The following is a 20306-nucleotide window of genomic DNA, read 5'->3' on the forward strand; positions in this document are numbered from 1 at the left end:
GCCGGAAGTAATTTCTAATTTAGCATTTTACCCGTTCCTTAATAACTTCTTCTCATTTTGCAGCACGTATTCCGGTCGTTCTTTGATTCTTTTTTTTTCTTTTTTTTTTTTTTTACCGTCTCTTTATTTCGGCAGAAATTATTTTCATCGGAAAAGCTGAGAGTTGTGAGGAAACGTGGAAGGATGAGAGTGCTTTTAATCTGAAAACGGGGTGGTTGGCGCACAGGGCGTAATTCGATGAGAAACGATGAGGAGGTTTCGAGACAATGGGAATCAGCTTCCGCCCACGGTTTCATATAATTACCAGAGTTTCTCCTTTCGAATAATTACCTGTCGGTTTTCAAATTCTCCAGCTCTATTTCTGGTCTTGATACGCTCGGTTTCATAATTCATTTCGATCAGTTTAAGTTCATGTAAGTTTTAGATTTTCAGCTCACGAGACTGAGCGTTGTAAATTTTCAAAAATATCCATCGTTAGTGAAACTGAGGATTGAAAGTGAAAAAGAAATTTCTGCTCCTTGACAATTTTCTTTATACGAGTAATTCGTTATTATTCATCAAAGATTTCACTCTTCTTCATTTCGATTTGAAATTTCATCTTTTATTCACTTCTTTCGTTTCATTTTCTTCAATTAATTTTAATTCATATTTCTTATTTATTCACAAACGAAACGAGAGCTTACGGGTTGAATAAGACTGAAAACGAGAAGAGAAAAATTTTTCTGCATCGAATGACGAACGAACTCAGACTTTCATCTTCAATTCCAGAATCGAAAGAATCTACGATTACTAATCGATCAGTGATCTATGTTTTCTTTTCAATTATTCAATTCTCATGTTTCTGTTAACGGTTGAAAATTAAAAAAATATATATATGGATTAAAAATCAATTACTCTTTTACGATCAATCTAAAATTCACGTTTTTCGAATTCGATGTACCGATCAACTTCTCGAACTGTTAACAAAATTATACTTGAAGTGAATGAAATTCCGTAACAAATCGACAAAATTTAATATTTCAAAAGATACAGTTAAATGTGTATATATATATATATATATATATATACCGAATGCAGGTGGATGTATAAAAATACATAAAGATAATGTGTATTTGAAAGCACTGTTTCCCATTGTTTTCGCCTCTTTTTAGAAATAACAACTTTACCAAACTACGATATGTATACGTTCGAAACTATCGTCGTTTATAAATATGTATATATGTAATCTGTAGGTATATATGTTTTGAGAGAGAGAGAGAGAGAGAGAGATGCAGCGAGTATATGAGCTAACGTGTGCTGATCGTTTGCAGAGCAACAGCTGTAAATGCGGTTTATAGCTTGGAAATTCGTAACTTTCTGAAACGAACGCGATTCCCCGGCGAGTTTCAAGCCACGTTGTTCCCCACCATCAAGTCGTAAAATGAACGCTGCACGGTATAATGTTCGATAGTATAATAGCAACGCAATAAAGTCAGTACGGCGTCGCTGCCTGGATACGTGTGTACATTTATATTATAGAAAACTGATTTGATCAGAAACGCGAGAGAGTTACGTGATCACTGTAATATCCACACGCACCTAATTCATTACGGAGAGAGTTACAATTGATACGGGAGTTGGAAAATGTGAAGAACAAAGAGAAAAAAAAAAAAAAAAAAGAAAGAAAAAGAAAATAACAGTATTTATTATACGATTTGGAAATTTTTTCGAATAGCTTGACGAAGCGTTTGCTTTCTTTTTCTTCTTTCAATCCGTATTTCATTTTTTTTTCCCTTGTCTAATCGATATTACTGATTTCTAATCATATAAGCTTTGGATGAATTATTCAATACGATTCTCAAAAATATAATGAGAAATTAGAAAACAGCTCATTACTTAATCACACGTATGTACGTACTGTATATAGGATTTTTGTTTTATTTAACTCTTGGACTCCGCTTTGCTTTCTTTTCTTTGAAATTTCGAAACATGTTTTTATTTTTCTCGAAGAATAATTTCGATAAAAAAAAAAAAAAACTAAAAAGATTGAACGAAAGTTTCTCCCAGCTTTTGCGAGCGGCGAACAAGAAAAACAAAAATGAATTAATAACCCTGGTGAAGTTTTTACGTGAGAAAAATATATCGTGTCTCTGAAAAAATAATCTTCTATGCATTTTCGAAAAAGAAAAAGCTCTCAGACCTTTGTGTTCTTTTTTTTCTTTTTTTTTTATCAACAGAGCGTTAGAAAATTCTGCATTTCAACGAACGATTTTTCTTCCCCGTTCGCTCGCAGAAAGTACGATAAATTGCTTCTTATTCAAACTGTGCAGTGTACATGGGTAAATGGGATGATCCTTGAAAATGGAGAAGCTGCGTGCCGGAAGAATATAGAGAATCCGTGATCCTGAGCTTTTTTTACTGCCCGGAAACTAAGAGTGTGATTTGAAATTACTGAAACTCAGTTTTCAAATTTATTCTCTTTTTCTTCTCCGCGAATCGCGCGAATTTTCTTGCCGATTTTTGAGAAAACTTTTAGATTTCCGGGCGACAAATTAGTCGTTAAAAATCTTCGTTGAAATCTAGGTTTGAAAAATTCAAAGGATAAATGAACAATATTGCAGCCTGACTGAAACGAGGATAATAAAAGTTTCCAAGTTATACGCAGGTGTAAAATTCTTACAACTCTGACTCTTTCTCGATCGAGAAATAAAAACGTTGCGTTACTACGTCCCGTAACGATATTTCCGGGTAAAGCTCTGAGCAAGGATTACAGATGTGTGTTAGTTTCTTTTCAAATCAATAAAACGCTGTAATCAACAACCTCCCGTCTCTTTCGTTCTGTATATTTTTCTTGCACCGCTCAGTGCTCGTAATATTTTATTTCGACCATAAAATACTTTCGCTTCCATTATTCGGTTACAGTAATTAAAAAATTCACTTCAACAGATCATTTCTAGAATTTTGAAACTTGCTCTACGCGCAGTTTCCAGGGATTCATTGTTTCGAAAATTTCTACCGTAAGAATTCAATTTTATAACACATGCAAACATACGACTGATTATTGTTACATGATTTTCAATTTTAGATTCAAATTTATATTTATTTTTTTTTCATTCACTTGAATATTTTGAAGAAGGTTTCGTTGTGGACAATTTCAAAAATAGATCGAAATCGTGGATTAATAGACAAAGAAAAAAGGGTCGAGTTTTGTGACGTATTATTTTGGGCGGGTCTGTTTAAACGAAGTATTTCTTACATGGGGGTGTAAAAAAATTGTCAAAAAACGCGACCGTATTTTTTAAATGGCCCCTTTCAATTATCCTTGTTCTTTTATAATTTTTTTTTTTTTCTCATCAAATGCAATTCTCATCATTTTCAAAGTCCCGAAATCGTCATCAAACGCCTTTCAATCAGTGATCCGAGTAACCTGATTTTGTAACGTCTACAATAAGCCGACTCATCGCTTCCGAATGTTAATTGTAAGAGAGCGTTGAATTAGGGATTAATTAGCCGCGGACCGTCATTCGTTTGCGAGAGAGAGAAAGAGAGAGAGCGAGAGAGAGAGAGAAGCGAGCTACACGGAATTTCGCGTTTATTTTATTCGCAAATTAGGTACCTTTGTGTTTAAATGTACTTAACGTGGCTGCTGAGCGTATTATAGGTGTACGTACATATATGTATAAAAGCTTGCGAACGCACACGTTCGAGTCTCGCAAAGCTCTCAATACCTTCCTCCATTCAGCTCCGTTGAATAGACGCAATTTCTGCACTGAATGAGACCTGAAAGTCGGCTCCTTTTCCTGCAAGCTCCGGAAGGATTTACGCACAAAATAGCATTAAGACCGGTACACATGCACTCATTATAGTCTGCATCCTTGAATAATATAATATCTACTCTCGTAAGAAAAATTTTCCCGAACGAATTAAATTCAGAGCTACGTTTTTTTTTCTGTTTTTTTTTTCTTCTTCTCGTTCTCTTTTTCACAGTTTATATTTTCAGTACATTTTTCACCAAGTTTCTTTGCGGTAAGTAAATTTCAATAGCGATTCAATTTTGCGGACGATCGAACCGATAACTCGGTACGGCATTTTAATTATTGTTCGGTAACACAGAGATTTATTCTCACCGAGAAGCATTATTATAATATTACCCTCTCAATTTCCAGGCTCAAACGAGCCGTGAAGAAGAACGTGATTTTCCATCGATTATAATATTCGTACAGTGTTATTTTCACCGGCTAAAAGTTGGCGAACCGGCTCCTTTATTAGCACCGGAGTTTGAGTGGTTCATTAATTTTCTTGAAAAGCGTCTTAAACAACTTAACGAACTGTTAATAGAGAGATCATTAACTCCTTCGAAGAGGTGCAGCGCAGATCTCGTTCCTCGGTTACTGGAGAGCCAATTTTTCCTCCACCGCTCCCACAATTTTCCAACACACACATTAATAATTTAGAACGAAAATAGCGGCTGCAAACCTTCAGCTTTATAATGTATTCCAATTTTTAGACTCCGCGATCGATGCAAAAGTTTCAAATCCTTAAACCAAGGAAAAAGCTTGCGGACTTTACTAAAATCAATCTTTGATTATTTGTCTGTTTCTCGTACAGATATTTTCGACTTCGAGGTGAATTATTTCCGGCAACGCTTTTATCGTTTTCGGAATATTTCGTCCTGGAATATCGTACTTTAAGGTTGGAACCTGCACTTTCTGCACGCGGTACCTACTCGTGTTAAATATCTATACCTATGCAAAGCTTTCTAGCTGAGTAACGTCGTCGTGCAGTTCTTACAGTTAAAAAGTTGCTAATTCTTTAAAGTAATTTAAAGTTCGAGCTTTAAACTGGATACAATCAGCCGGGTATGGCTAGGAGAACGGTACGTATATGTATAAGTAGTTACAGCATTACCTGGATTACACGTTAATTTGTTAATGTCATCCTCTGTCATTTACTCGGGAATAGAGGAATATTCAGACAGTCTGAAATCCAGAGCTGCAGGATTTTTCACATTCTCAAAGATACCGTTTGTAAGAACTTTTTTCAATCTTTCTCTGTCGAAACCGGTTCCTCGAGGTAAAAATAAAACCATCTCCAACTTTCGGACACGTTTTGTCATTTACACGTAAATTTTCCATAAAATTTCAGCAGCTAAAAATTTGTACGCAACAAAGGTAAAAAACTTTGTATTCTGGATTATAAAAATTTCATTTCACGCACGAGTGCGGGAATGTGCTTCTCTTCGCACTAGGTTAGAAAAAATAACATTCCCAACACTATTTTTCCTAACAATTGCGCAATCTACTGTAAAAATCTCATTTTTCGGTATCAATCGTCAATCTTTCCATTTCTTATTAATTCTTTTTTCACATTCTTCGTAGAACGAAACTTAATTAGTCTAAACTCGTTCGTATAAATGTCCGACGAGAAGTGTTCGAGTTTTTGAAACATTCGAAATTGCGGTTAAGTTGAACAAGTGTTATCAGCCCCTGAATCGAAAGTAAAGTTACTTTTCTTACCGATTGGCTTCATCTTCATTTCTGTCTTCAATCTATCTCGTTCTGACTTTTCGCCGAGTTATATATCTATCTTGATTAAAAGTAACTGTTATTACCTCATTAACGGGGTTGCCTTGGCGAGTTTGAAATTCAGGGCGCCCTTCGAGCGAGATGAAAATGAAGCTCGATCGGCGGAAGCGTATTTTATCCGGTGAAGAGAGAAGCCGGAGCACAATATATATATATATATATATATGTGTGTGTGTATATATAATATAAATGTATATATGTATATATGTATGCTCGTGCGTTCATCCATCCATCCTTTTAAACGCAGGGTCTAAATTAATCTCTCAAATGGTCGTAATTCATTTAAGCGCTAGCCAGTTTCAGGGATTTTTCAAGGGTCCATAAAACGGACTCGATGTATAATAGCCGGTCTCTCATTCCACCCCAAACGCGGGGTGAAACCCTCCATTAGTATCTTTAAATTGAGTCTTGTAACTGCCTACTACCTAATTTTCAGACCCCTTCACCGATGTGCCAAATATTGCAGACCCTCGATCGTCGAATGTGTCGTTTTACATCGTTGGTGAAAAATGATTTCAAAGAATTTTTTCATCATCTTTACAGCCAATGGTCACAGATGTACCCGTAAGAAGATTCAAAGTGGTTTGAATCAAACTTACGAAATATTAAAACAAGGACTCGTGACGAATTTTTCGCATACGATTTATTCCATTTCTTAAAATAATTTCGCACGGTGAAAAAGCACGAAAAGAAAATGGACAAACTATGAACTGTCGATTTTTTTTTTGTACGAATAGTCTTCTGGCCACTAAATGAAACTATTCCGATATTCTGATTTTGGCGAAACTAAAAATTGAAATTAATGTTTAATGAAAGAAAGCAGTATTCAAAAATTGCAATGATCGGTTGAATAGTTACTCGTACCACGTTTTTGTTTAATTCTACGAGCTTTTGTATTGGAATCGTTATTTTTATAATAACTTATGGAATTTTTTCGACAACTATAACGAGATATGAAATTCCTCTCTGTATTCCACTATTTCCGATCTTCTTCTTACCCGTATCTCGAATTTCATTCCCGGCGAACCGTCAGCTGACAATATTGCAGGGTAAAGTGGACTTCCGGTTGGGACCAGAGCTGCGGCCGCAATACCACCCAGAATGGAATGTCCCGGGTTCGCGTGATGGGACGCCATTCCCAGAAACGTCTATCACACGGCACAAACGGAAATGCCGAACTGTTTCTATATAATCCTCTCGCCTTTTCAAACGGCCGGAAAAACCGTGCAAAAATAATATCTATTACTATTATTCATATCGTGCATAAAATGTAACATCACGCGGCTAGTGTCGATCATAATATTGGGTTCAAGAATAATCGAGCTCGTTTTTCAAAATATGCCAAAAACTGATTTTGCCTATATGCAAAAAAAAAAAAAAAATTTCTCTCTTCCAGAATTTACGGACTTGCAAAGTCGATAGATATTCTTTCGCGGAGTATTTTGTGAATATATCAGAGATAATCTACAAAGGAAAGTATACTGTCAAAAATATTCTTTACGATCGATTTTTGCGATATTTGAATAACTTCACTACACGGAGTCAAATTTTCACAATTTCGAAATCTTTCGATCTCTCTGTGAACGAGAAAGTTTCTTTGTTTTTTATTTATTTATTTTTCTTTTTTTCGAAACGTCAAAATAATTGTGCGAAGAATAAAGTAGGTAATGGGAAATAGAATTGGAGAAAAAAATTAAACTATGCGCGCAAAAATTGCGACGGGGTAAAAAATTAAATAAAAAAAAATATATATATATACAACGCGATTAGTTTTTCGCGATCTTTTGACACACACTCAAACGTATGAATATCCGTTCTGCACGCAAGCTCCGAGTGACGAATAGGGTGAGCTTGAGATGTGCGTTTTCCGCTTATAACCGAGGCCACGGCCACATGGCTGTACCTACTACGTAGGTATATAATATGATGTAATAACGCGTCCTTATTTTTCGGGAGAATCGATGACCCCGTAAAATTGGTAATTGAGTGAAGCGGCGCAGGGTTGGAACAGAGGAACGAGAGAGTGGGAGAGAGAGAGAGAGAGAGAGAGTGAGTGAGGGAGGGAATTTGTGCGTGAGTCTTCGTATATTGGGTGTGGATAGCACACGCCATCCCTCGAGTTTCCGCTACGGCCATTTCGTGGAGCGTGGATGGATACGTGTATGGCCTATTCCGCGACAAACCCTGACCGTCTTGAATTGGATTTAAAATTTTTTCTAATATTTTTTATACCAGCTAGTGCGGCGTTAAATGTTTTTTTTTATTTTTTATGAATGTAGTATTTTATTTTTGTTTAGTTGTATAGATTTTTTTTTTAATTATTAACTAATATCTATGTTGATGATATTTGAAATTTACGAACTTTACGAGACTGATTCACAATACTTTTTTGATAGATCAACTAATAATTTCATAAGCTTTGTAAACTTGGGTGAAAAGATCCTAAAACGTAAATACGGTATTAAAATAGCGATAAACAGTGTTGTACGATTTAGCCGGCCTAGTCAGACAAGACATTCAACTTGGCTAATCAGCTGAAAGTCTGCTGGCTGAAGCAATCAGACGTCAAAAAAAGTTAACCGGTTAACAGGCTGAGCCTGCCAAAATAGCTAATCAGCCAATTCGAACCGACCAAACTTAGAAATGCAGAAAATAAACAAAATACCACATAAACACACGTTTTTCACTTGCAATTAGAGAAGTTTCTGAGCGAATCCAATTATAATGTTACCGAATAATATACTAACTACAGTTGGGAAATAATACGTATTAAATCGTTAGAAAATATGCAGAGTTTAATAAATGACTTTAAAACGTTGATCCAAACAAGTAACACGATTTTACGAACGTTGATATTTATTCTTAGCTTAGCTGATTATTACCGATTGACCAACTTTTTAGGCACCTTGAGCGATTGGATGACAATAATTCTGTAAAGTGAATATAATAAAATTAACTCCAGTTGCAAGCTCGAATCTGAAAGGTAAAAAATTCATTTGCTTGTTGATTTTGTACATTTTTAGGTTTGGCCGTTTGAAATTAGCTGATTAACTAATCTTGGCCGGCTATTTGTCTTCTCTTTTTTTTTCGCTCGAGAAATAAACGATTCTTATTCAGAAACAGGATTTAATAAAGAAATTTGACCAAAAAATCACGGGAGTCTTAGAACTGAACGATTAGTGGACTTTGAACGGAATCGCCCATATGTGTAACATACTTGCGTGTAAACAATTGCCATCGCATGGTTTTCCTCGAATCGATGTCTGGCTTAGGCCTCCACCTTATCCTTCGTCCTGTTCCAGTTCTCACCTGAAACCAACTTTGCTCCCTTACAGTCTGGTTCGAGTTGTTGAAAGCGATTAACGGCTTAACGATCCTCCTCTTCGGACCGCATATTGAAACCCATTCAAATCTGGATCGATATTCTCAAAGATCCCGATCTGCACTTTCTCAAGGATCGCACCCTTCCGATACAGGTGGATTCATCACGGCGACCATATTCGTGCTCAACAAATCTGTGAAACTCAAAAACAATCGTCTGTCAAGTTTCTGAATTTTGAAAATATGTTTTCACGGAAACAGAACGATTTTTGAATAAACTTCCGTACTTCACAAGGAGTCGGAAAAATGTCTGAAAAGTTTTTTACTTTTCCGTAGTGACGATAATATCACATTCTTAGAAAAATATTCAAAAAATTGATACAAGTTATAATAACTTTATACTCCATCAAGTTTTTTGATTTTTTGCATAGTTCAAGTTTTCATCAAGTTTTTTGACCGACAAAAAAACTCCTCGAACAGAGGATCCTAATTGAAACTGATGAGAACATTTTTGAAACCGTTGATCTCTGCTCGATGAATTACAAAACGACGGTACTTTTCAAAATCAGAGTCGAGAAACTTGAGGTTCGAACTAAAAGCGGAGAATCAGCATTTTCTTTCCTTCACCCTTCAATGCTGCTTGCGCTCACCCTATAAGGTTCATAAATTTGTTCAACAGGAAGCAGCGTTCAGTGGTTGGAAAAAGTCGGGAATAAGTGAAGACGGCTTTTGGACCACAGCCAGAAAACCCAACGAGCCTAATAACAAGGCGTGAATTTAATGTGATTCCGTAAAGATTTGACACCCGTGGAGCGGTTCAGTTTGCCGAGCCATGAACGATTAAAGTTCGGATTACTCTCCGACTTCTTTTTTCGCGTCAATTTTTTTATCCTACTGTATTCGTCCAAACGCCGTAAATATTTTTTCCCCATCATTTTATACGTGTGCTTTATTATCTGTGCTAAATATTAATATTTAGAGGTCGCTTTTTTTTTCATCTGGAATTTTGCAGCTCACAAACCAATTTTAATGCGATTAAAATTTTTTTTTCCAATACATGAAATGGAAAATTTTAAACTACAATGTTTGAAAAGGAATTTACCTTTAAAGGCAGAATAGATATCATTGAAAGCAGAGCTTTACAAATTAAAAATTGTTAACAGACTTCTTTCCTCATAGAAAATCGCAAACTATAGAATTTGTAAGAAAAATTTGATGATATTTGGTAATAAGTTTTAACATTTTGCCATAAACTAAAAAAAAAAAAACAGTCGAGTTTACTATAAATTGCAATTTGAGCTTGAATTGAATAACTTTGGAAGGCGTCAATTTATCAAAAAAATGATAAGAGACACTTTTTGTAGAGCGTTAAATTTTTCATAAAAATATGTACGAGTCAGTTGGATTTGTTTATTGGTTTGTTAGCTACAAAATTCTAAATAAAACAAAACATTTCCAATGCTATTTAAATGTAAAATAGAAATTTGCGATGAGCGACCCTTTTTTTTTATATATATTTATATTATAACGTATACACGGAAAGTGCCAGCATGTTTGCAATTATACTATCGATACATCTTTTTCTTTCTACCTCGATATTCGAGGTTCTAATTGGCAATGAAGTCAAATTGCAGAACGGTTTCATATCGAGGGCAGTTTTAATTAGTTAATGGCTTCTGCGGTAGGTCCAAGTGAAAAAAAATTAGGGGGTGAAAAAATGAAATAATGAAAAATAAACAAAAAACGAACTGAATAGAAAAGAGAAGAGAAAAAAAAAAACTGGAATGAGATTTATCCAATAATTTGAAACTGTACGTATAATACGGAGCGCGGTGAAAATGGTTTTTCCGTTTACGTAACCGACTGGACTAATTAAGTAAATTGACGGCTGTCTGCGTAGTATCGCTGCTCGGTCATCGAAAGTCGATATTCATCAGCTCTTGGCGATATTTTTCATCCCCCGTTTATGCATCGTATTAGAATATTCGCTCGACGTTCGAATTAATAAATTTGCATTTCCCGTATTATCTCACTCTCAGATTTTTCTCTTATTAATAGAAAGTTATACTATTTTCAAGACGGTTTAAGATCGGTTTAAGTATGCAAATGTGCAGAACGTGGTCGATATCCGCAAATCTGGTCGCGTGGAATGAATTTTACATCGTTGGCATCGATTTTTTTTTGTTTTTTATGTCAAGATGAGAATTGTAACGTGTGTTTTCAAAATTCTTTATAACTATACATCGCTCCAATTTCCTGAAGTCTGTAAAAATTATTATTGTTTTTTTTTTTTTCTTAGGTGATCTATTCCAAATGAATATCGTTCATTTACTTATTTTTGTCAGAATATTACGACTCAAATTATTTAACTGATTCGTTTTTTATACACCTTAGTATACAATCTTGGTTTTCAATTTTTACAATTTTCTCGAGATATATCGTGTATTAAATAATTTACAATCAAAATTTTCTGACAAATCAATTGCCGTTATTTATTTTGTACAATTATTTTCACATCGCGAGAAAAACGGAAATTTTGAAGAAAAATAAAGTGGAATCGCACCAACATTTCTAAAACATTTTATAATTGTCGAAAAGGTGATTTTTTACGCGAATAAAGACATTTTGAGTTAATCTTTTCATTTTAAAGCGAACAGGTTAATTCCCAATGTTTAGAAATCTGAAAAAAATAAATAAATAAAAAAAAAATGTCATACACGAAAGTATAATTCAGATTCATAAATGAAACCTTCGTAGGTGTGTAAGCGAAATCGTAGGAGTAATGTAACACGAGGAAACTTATCGAGCGGGACAATTATACGAGGAGAGTAAAAATCGGAGCGTGTTGCAGGTGGGTAACACGGTTCTTGGTGCCGAGAAGGAGGAGCAGGAGAAAAAGGGGGAAACCGGAGGGTAGAAAGCGTCGATAAGCATTATCTTGACGATGGTTTATGGATAGAAACAATAACGGCAAGGCTCGCGTGCCGCCTTGAATCCATGAACACTGCAGGCAGGTACCTACATGCTATCACGCACACGTCCGGGTGGTCCTCCCGGTGTTTTCCTGCCTTAGAATTTAGATACCCACGACGAACGATTTTTATCAAATTCCGACTCGCTGCTCGCAAATTCTCCGAATAAAAGGTTGCCGACTTCGATTTTTGTTCCAGGATGAAGGAGAAAATTACCGATAAACTTGCAAGACAAAATCACAAGTTCTCTGGATTGATGTCGAAGCCCGTTACACGATAAAGAAAATCGAAGAAGGGTCAGGGATATAAAATTCACTGAGGTAGATTGAATTATTGATATTTAATAACATTTCGTAAGAATTTAACAAATTTTTTATAATTAAATTGGTACTTATTCAATTTGAATCAGTATCTTATTTGCCTTTTTTATTTGATGTAAATGGATCGGTACATATATATATTTTTTTTAGAATAAATTCAGTGAATCGAAACTGAATAAATACATTTGTCAAATCAAGTTAATTTTTTGGAAAATGCTTCGTTTTATACAAGAGGAGAAAATTTTCATTCCTGCATTCTGTGAAATTAAAGAGAACTTTGCTTTAGATTATACGAAGGGATTTGAAAGAAAATATGTTTTCACCCTACTTGGACAATTTTTTTTTTTTTTTTCTGTAAACTTCTAAAGTACATTTTTCTGAATATCATACAAGGAATGGAAGTTTATGACCGGATAATCACTTTTATTTTCTGTTTCTTTTTCTAAATCAATTTCTTTCTTCGTGCTTCAAAACTCATTCGAGCTTAATAGCTGGCGATCAGGTTGAAGGGTGCAATAAAAGGTTTTAACTAGCCTGTTGACACGTGACTTCACATATCGCTGGCAAACAATAACGTTTACTGTTTCCTCTTCAGGAAGACGATCTGGGAAGTGGCGTGGAGGAGTCTGGCTGGTCTGGCGTTCTCACCCCTTGATTTTCCACCCCCTGAGAGAGGGCACCGAAACGTACCAATCTGGAATCCCGGAACGAGAGTGGAGATCCAAACGACTCGTCGTTAATAGCGGAGGACGAGGCTATAACCTTTCAGGAGTTAATTGAGACCGAAACTGCTCCGGCGAACAGGTGGCGCCTTGAACAGCCGGAAAAAAGGCTCAGGGATCCGGAAGTGCGTTTTGCAGTTACTCGCGACTCGCGTATTTCGATTATTAATAAGTGAATTGTTGCTACCAAAGAAAAAGAAGAAATAAAGAAAAAACGCGCGTGACATCGCCTAAAGTGAGAATGTTTGCCTAGTGAAATACGTCGCATTTATTTAATACAATAATCACTACTGTTTCTGTTTAACAGTTTATCTTCCATAAAAAAAATGTACTAATTTATATGTAAAATTGTGTTTAATGATATACACGACTTTTGTTCATTGTCAGTGTACGATATTTTTATGTAACTTGATGGACGACCATTGATTATTGTTCTAGATTTAGTACAGTCAAAAATGCGATTATTATTGTCTTAGTTGTATTCTGTATTTTATCATGATTAGTGGTACAATATGTAAGAGTATATGAATTGTAAATTATTGTAGTCACATGAAGTTGATATAAGTATTCATCGCATCTTTGTAATGTGAAAGAATAGAGAAAGTCGAAAAACAGAAGCACTAGGACTTTGATAAATCACTACACTTACGAAGATTCGATATTAAAGATGCGTGTTTCGAAATTATTCTCGATATTTCTTGAGAAAATGCCTAAAAAAATGTATTATTGTTTGCGATGATTTGGGCGATCATTGTTACCCTGACTTTTTCTTCTACCAACAAAACACATATTCGGGAAAACAGCACAAGCCGTATAACTTCAGACGGCAGATAAATCTCATCAAAAGGACTTACAGCTTGAGAATATAAAAATTGCTACGTTCTGGATCTCCTTACTTTCACTGCAAACCTAGATGAGATTTTGTGCATATTCTTGGGAACATATTATCTTGAGCAATCAATAAAACAATGGATGAATTAGTCAAAGTCGTCAAAATTTTCTACATAAATGTAAAGGGCTTGTTTACTTTTGTTGTCGGGTAGAAAATCTTCCGTCTCGAAATCATTTTGTGTCATTGTTTCTGGATTTCTAACTGAACCACCGGAAACGCGAAAAACACATCTAAAAGTGCCTGAGACCAACAAAAGAAAAATTATGAATCAAAAAACGGAGTGATCAATTTATTCATCACTTATTTCAAAACAGGTTACATCATATACTAATAAAAAATACGATAAATATCGTTTCCTGCAGAATGTCATTGTACTTGCACGCAGGCCAAATCACAAACTGTACTGACAAACTACAATGAAAGCTATCTCGTATAACATTTTTCATATTCTGCTTAAGATTATGTATACTGTGAAGATATATATGTAAGATGTTAGGAGGACATATATCAGATTTGTAATGTGATATTTGATTCCTGATGAAAATTTCTTGTTGTCTTCCATCACAATATTAGTTTGTAACTTGTAATAAAGTACACACTGACACCAAAATACTTGTACACTGTAAGGATGAACATGTAAGTTGTGAGAAGGACATACCTAAGATTTGTAATGTGATATTCAATCTCTGATTAGAATTTCTTGTTGTCTTCTACCACAATACTAGTTTGTAACTTGTGAGAACTGAGATCAAAATACTTGTACAACGATTAAGGCATATTCAATAAACTGAAACTAAAACTTTAAACCAATCAATTATTCATTTATCTTCACCTCCTCTTTAGAGATAAGGTATATGTTTCATTTTTTCTGGACGTCACTCAATGTTTTTGGTCGACCTCCTCGGCTCAGATGGGCTCCTGACACCAGAAGTAATTTTCTGCTGAAATTTCTCCGATTTGCTCTATTCTAAGTGGTAGTAATATAAAAGTCAGCGGACACGTGTCCTCCTTATCAAGCAGGTATGTTTCAATCGAAACATAGTCACTTGGACCTTGAGAGTGAGAAATTCAGAGATTCCATCCTCAGCAGCAGGATAGATATCCAAAGATGCGTCTATATTTTGTACGACGTTGATCGACCAGTTTACTGTCTATACTTATTTTTCGTATAGCAAGCTGGAAAATGCTCCTCAGCACGACCATCTGATCATCACGTTGCTCTGAGATTTCGAAGTCCTGAAGCCATGTTTTTGCTGGAAAATTATTTGGCTGCGACAAACTAATTTGTAAAAATTTGACCGAGGCATCAGGGGAATTTGCGCCTGTGTTAATCAATCATAGTTCCAACGAATTGTTGAAACATTTGTTTATTTCAGGATATCCAGCTTACATTTTCAATTACTTACATTATCATTTCACAAACCAGTATACTTGAGATTAGACTAACCCTCCGGTCACTCGACCTCAAACTTGAGGCTGACGCCGACTAGACCGCGGCGGACGGCGGCGGACGGCGGCGAAATTTTCGCTCATACAGTTATCCATATAGGTGTTCACACTAGACGGCGGCGGACGTTGGGTAAAGAAGCAAAATTGTTTTTCGAAAAGTATTCGGATGGAAAAAAATTCAGAGTAACTGTAATACATCACGGATGCGCTAATTTTGAACGAGATGAAATGGATGCTTCGTATATGAGATAGTATTTAACGCTGCGTAATGATTTAAAGACCTAAAAAGGTGATAAGAAGAGAAAGAACGAAGCTTCCTAACACTTCGAGTGTATTTTAACACACATTTGAAAGATACGAGCAAAATTTTTCATCATCCAACTGTCGCAGAACGGCAGCGTTATCGGCTGACCCGTTAAGTAAAGGATATATCTTCAGTCAACGGCTGACCATCGAAGGGCCTGGCCGCTTGAGTCTGGAATCGGCAGGACAGATAAGGTGTGTATTTCTTGTACGAAATGTGAACACTAGAATCATTACACATCACATCATATCATCATACATCATACATCATACATCGTACATCATACATCATACATCATACATCATCATACCTAGTATTACAGTTCGAAACCAAAGTTTGAATTTTCGGATGTTCGGAAAGTGACGTCACCAATCTAAAATCGGCTAGCCGAGTTCCTCAGTCTGGTAACAACCGCGCAGTAGAGCGGACGGTTGAGAGTCGCGCTCCGCAAACTTCGAGTACCGGGTTCTCAGCCTCCCGGATCCCGCGCTTCGGGTCCGCTACGTATTTCGAGTACCGGGTTCTCAACCTCCCGGATCCCGCGCTTCGGGTCCGCTACGCGGTGAAACTCGACTTCCAGGATAAGCGCTCCGTGGTTCCTGGTTCATTTTTACAATAAATTATTTCAATTCGTTTTTCGCGCAAGCTGAAATTCAGTAGCTGTCAGTCCGCTGATAAAATTTCTCGACTTCCAGGATAAGCGCTCCGTGGTTCCTGGTTCACGTTTACAATAAATGATTTCAATTCGTTTTTCGCGCAAGCTGAAATTCAGTAGCTATCAGTCCGCTAATAAAATTTCTCGACTTCCAGGATAAGCGCTCCGTGGTTCCTGGTTCACGTTTACAATAAATGATTTCAATTCGTTTTTCGCGCAAGCTGAAATTCAGTAGCTATCAGTCCGCTAATAAAATTTCTCGACTTCCAGGATAAGCGCTCCGTGGTTCCTGGTTCACGTTTACAATAAATTATTTCAATTCGTTTTTCGCGCAAGCTGAAATTCAGTAGCTATCAGTCCGCTAATAAAATTTCTCGACTTCCAGGATAAGCGCTCCGTGGTTCCTGGTTCACGTTTACAATAAATGATTTCAATTCGTTTTTCGCGCAAGCTGAAATTCAGTAGCTATCAGTCCGCTAATAAAATTTCTCGACTTCCAGGATAAGCGCTCCGTGGTTTCTGGTTCACGTTTACAATAAATTATTTCAATTCGTTTTTCGCGCAAGCTGAAATTCAGTAGCTATCAGTCCGCTAATAAAATTTCTCGACTTCCAGGATAAGCGCTCCGTGGTTCCTGGTTCACGTTTACAATAAATGATTTCAATTCGTTTTTCGCGCAAGCTGAAATTCAGTAGCTATCAGTCCGCTAATAAAATTTCTCGACTTCCAGGATAAGCGCTCCGTGGTTTCTGGTTCACGTTTACAATAAATTATTTCAATTCGTTTTTCGCGCAAGCTGAAATTCAGTAGCTATCAGTCCGCTAATAAAATTTCTCGACTTCCAGGATAAGCGCTCCGTGGTTCCTGGTTCACGTTTACAATAAATGATTTCAATTCGTTTTTCGCGCAAGCTGAAATTCAGTAGCTATCAGTCCGCTAATAAAATTTCTCGACTTCCAGGATAAGCGCTCCGTGGTTCCTGGTTCACGTTTACAATAAATTATTTCAATTCGTTTTTCGCGCAAGCTGAAATTCAGTAGCTATCAGTCCGCTAATAAAATTTCTCGACTTCCAGGATAAGCGCTCCGTGGTTCCTGGTTCACGTTTACAATAAATTATTTCAATTCGTTTTTCGCGCAAGCTGAAATTCAGTAGCTATCAGTCCGCTAATAAAATTTCTCGACTTCCAGGATAAGCGCTCCGTGGTTCCTGGTTCACGTTTACAATAAATTATTTCAATTCGTTTTTCGCGCAAGCTGAAATTCAGTAGCTATCAGTCCGCTAATAAAATTTCTCGACTTCCAGGATAAGCGCTCCGTGGTTCCTGGTTCACGTTTACAATAAATGATTTCAATTCGTTTTTCGCGCAAGCTGAAATTCAGTAGCTATCAGTCCGCTAATAAAATTTCTCGACTTCCAGGATAAGCGCTCCGTGGTTCCTGGTTCACGTTTACAATAAATTATTTCAATTCGTTTTTCGCGCAAGCTGAAATTCAGTAGCTATCAGTCCGCTAATAAAATTTCTCGACTTCCAGGATAAGCGCTCCGTGGTTCCTGGTTCACGTTTACAATAAATTATTTCAATTCGTTTTTCGCGCAAGCTGAAATTCAGTAGCTATCAGTCCGCTAATAAAATTTCTCGACTTCCAGGATAACCGCTCCGTGGTTCCTGGTTCACGTTAACAATAAATTATTTCAATTCGTTTTTCGCGCAAGCTGAAATTCAGTAGCTGTCGGTGCGCTAATAAAATTTCTCGACTTCCAGGATAACCGCTCCGTGGTTCCTGGTTCATGTTTACAATAAATTATTTCAATTCGTTTTTCGCGCAAGCTGAAATTCAGTAGCTGTCGGTGCGCTAATAAAATTTCTCGACTTCCAGGATAAGCGCTCCGTGGTTCCTGGTTCACGTTTACAATAAATTATTTCAATTCGTTTTTCGCGCAAGCTGAAATTCAGTAGCTGTCGGTGCGCTAATAAAATTTCTCGACTTCCAGGATAAGCGCTCCGTGGTTCCTGGTTCACGTTAACAATAAATTATTTCAATTCGTTTTTCGCGCAAGCTGAAATTCAGTAGCTGTCGGTGCGCTAATAAAATTTCTCGACTTCCAGGATAAGCGCTCCGTGGTTCCTGGTTCACGTTTACAATAAATTATTTCAATTCGTTTTTCGCGCAACCCCAAATTCGGTAGCTGTCAGTACGCTGATAAAATTTCTGTAACCTTACAATCTTCTCATTATCTTTCTGGTAGATAATATCGATAAAAAAATTATATCAAACCTCACTCATTATTTTTGATTTGTTCTCATGCTGAAAATATTTATTAGTATTCGTGGTATAACTCGAGGTGGTTGGCGGTGGTCGGAGTTGGACGAGGAGGAGGACGAGGAGGACGAGGATTTGTGCTGGGTGAGTAAAACACTTTTATAATATATGATGGCAATTGTAATTATATTTCATCTGAAATATTACAAACTTGTCACGTTTACAATAAATTATTTCAATTCATTTTTCGTGTAAGCACATATTCAGTAGCTATCAATAATCTTATACAATTTATTATATTATTAATTAATTAATTAATATTCTTATAATATTTGATGGCAATTGTAATTATATTTCATCTGAAATATTACAAACTTGTCACGTTTACAATAAATTATTTCAATTCATTTTTCGTGTAAGCACATATTCAGTAGCTATCAATAATCTTATACAATTTATCATATTATTAATTAATTAATTAATATTCTTATAATATTTGATGGCAATTGTAATTATATTTCATCTGAAATATTACAAACTTGTCACGTTTACAATAAATTATTCCAATTCATTTTTCGTGCAAGCACATATTCAGTAGCTATGAATAATCTTATACAGTTTATTACATTATTAATGAATTGATTAATTACAATAATCCTTACACAATATTTTTGATATGTTCCTATACTAAAAATATTCATTACTATTCCAGGTATTACCCCAGGTGGTCGGAGCCGGACGAGGAGGAGGACCAGGTGGACGAGGAGGAGGACGAGGTGGACGAGGAGCAGGCGGGGTGGGTCGTGGGAGAGGACCTCTCCTCTCCTCAGAGGAGGGGAGGGGGGGGGGGGGGAGCAGGGAAGGGCGAGGTGGGCGGGGAGGGGGAAGGGACGGGAAGGGAAGGGAAGGGAAGGGAAGGGGTGGGGCGGGGGAGGGTGAGGGGGACGGGGAGGGCGGGAGGGCGGGAGGGAGGGAGGGAGGGAGGGAGGGAGGGAGGGAGGGAGGGCGGGCGGGAGGGAGAGAGTGGAGGACGGATGTCGATGCAAGCCCGTTAGAGTTAATAGAGCAGTACCGCCCCCCTACACGCCCGCCCGCCCTCCCGCCCTCCGTCCCTCCCTCCCTCCCTCCCGCCCACTCCCACTCCCACCCCCCCCCCCCCCCCTCCACCTCCCCCTCCCCTGCCCCATCCCTTCCCTTCCCTTCCCGTCCCTTCCCGTCCCTTCCCCCTCCCCACCCACCTCTCCCCCTTCCCTGCCCCTCCCCCTCCCCTCCTCTGAGGAGAGGAGAGGTCCTCTCCCACGACCCACCCCGCCTGCTCCTCGTCCACCTCGTCCTCCTCCTCGTCCACCTGGTCCTCCTCCTCGTCCGGCTCCGACCACCTGGGGTAATACCTGGAATAGTAATGAATATTTTTAGTATAGGAACATATCAAAAATATTGTGTAAGGATTAATGTAATTAATCAATTCATTAATAATGTAATAAACTGTATAAGATTATTCATAGCTACTGAATATGTGCTTGCACGAAAAATGAATTGAAATAATTTATTGTAAACGTGACAAGTTTGTAATATTTCAGATGAAATATAATTACAATTGCCATCAAATATTATAAGAATATTAATTAATTAATTAATAATATAATAAATTGTATAAGATTATTGATAGCTACTGAATATGTGCTTACACGAAAAATGAATTGAAATAATTTATTGTAAACGTGACAAGTTTGTAATATTTCAGATGAAATATAATTACAATTGCCATCAAATATTATAAAAGTGTTTTACTCACCCAGCACAAATCCTCGTCCTCCTCGTCCTCCTCCTCGTCCAACTCCGA

General features: G+C 37.0%; 1 protein-coding gene across 1 annotated transcript in view; it reads left to right on the forward strand.

The window, feature by feature from the left end:
• Positions 1-14387, forward strand: part of LOC124186236 (dynein axonemal intermediate chain 3-like) — a 73604-nt gene extending 59217 nt beyond the window's left edge. Inside the window, exons 13-14 of the mRNA XM_046577763.1 lie at positions 12056-12177; positions 12773-14387. The gene's annotated coding sequence lies outside the window, so the exon portion shown is untranslated. The remainder of the gene's footprint in view (positions 1-12055; positions 12178-12772) is intronic.
• Positions 14388-20306: the final 5919 nt, after the last annotated feature.

Source organism: Neodiprion fabricii, chromosome 7, assembly GCF_021155785.1.
Source record: "Neodiprion fabricii isolate iyNeoFabr1 chromosome 7, iyNeoFabr1.1, whole genome shotgun sequence".
NCBI classification, from domain to species: Eukaryota; Metazoa; Arthropoda; class Insecta; order Hymenoptera; family Diprionidae; genus Neodiprion; species Neodiprion fabricii.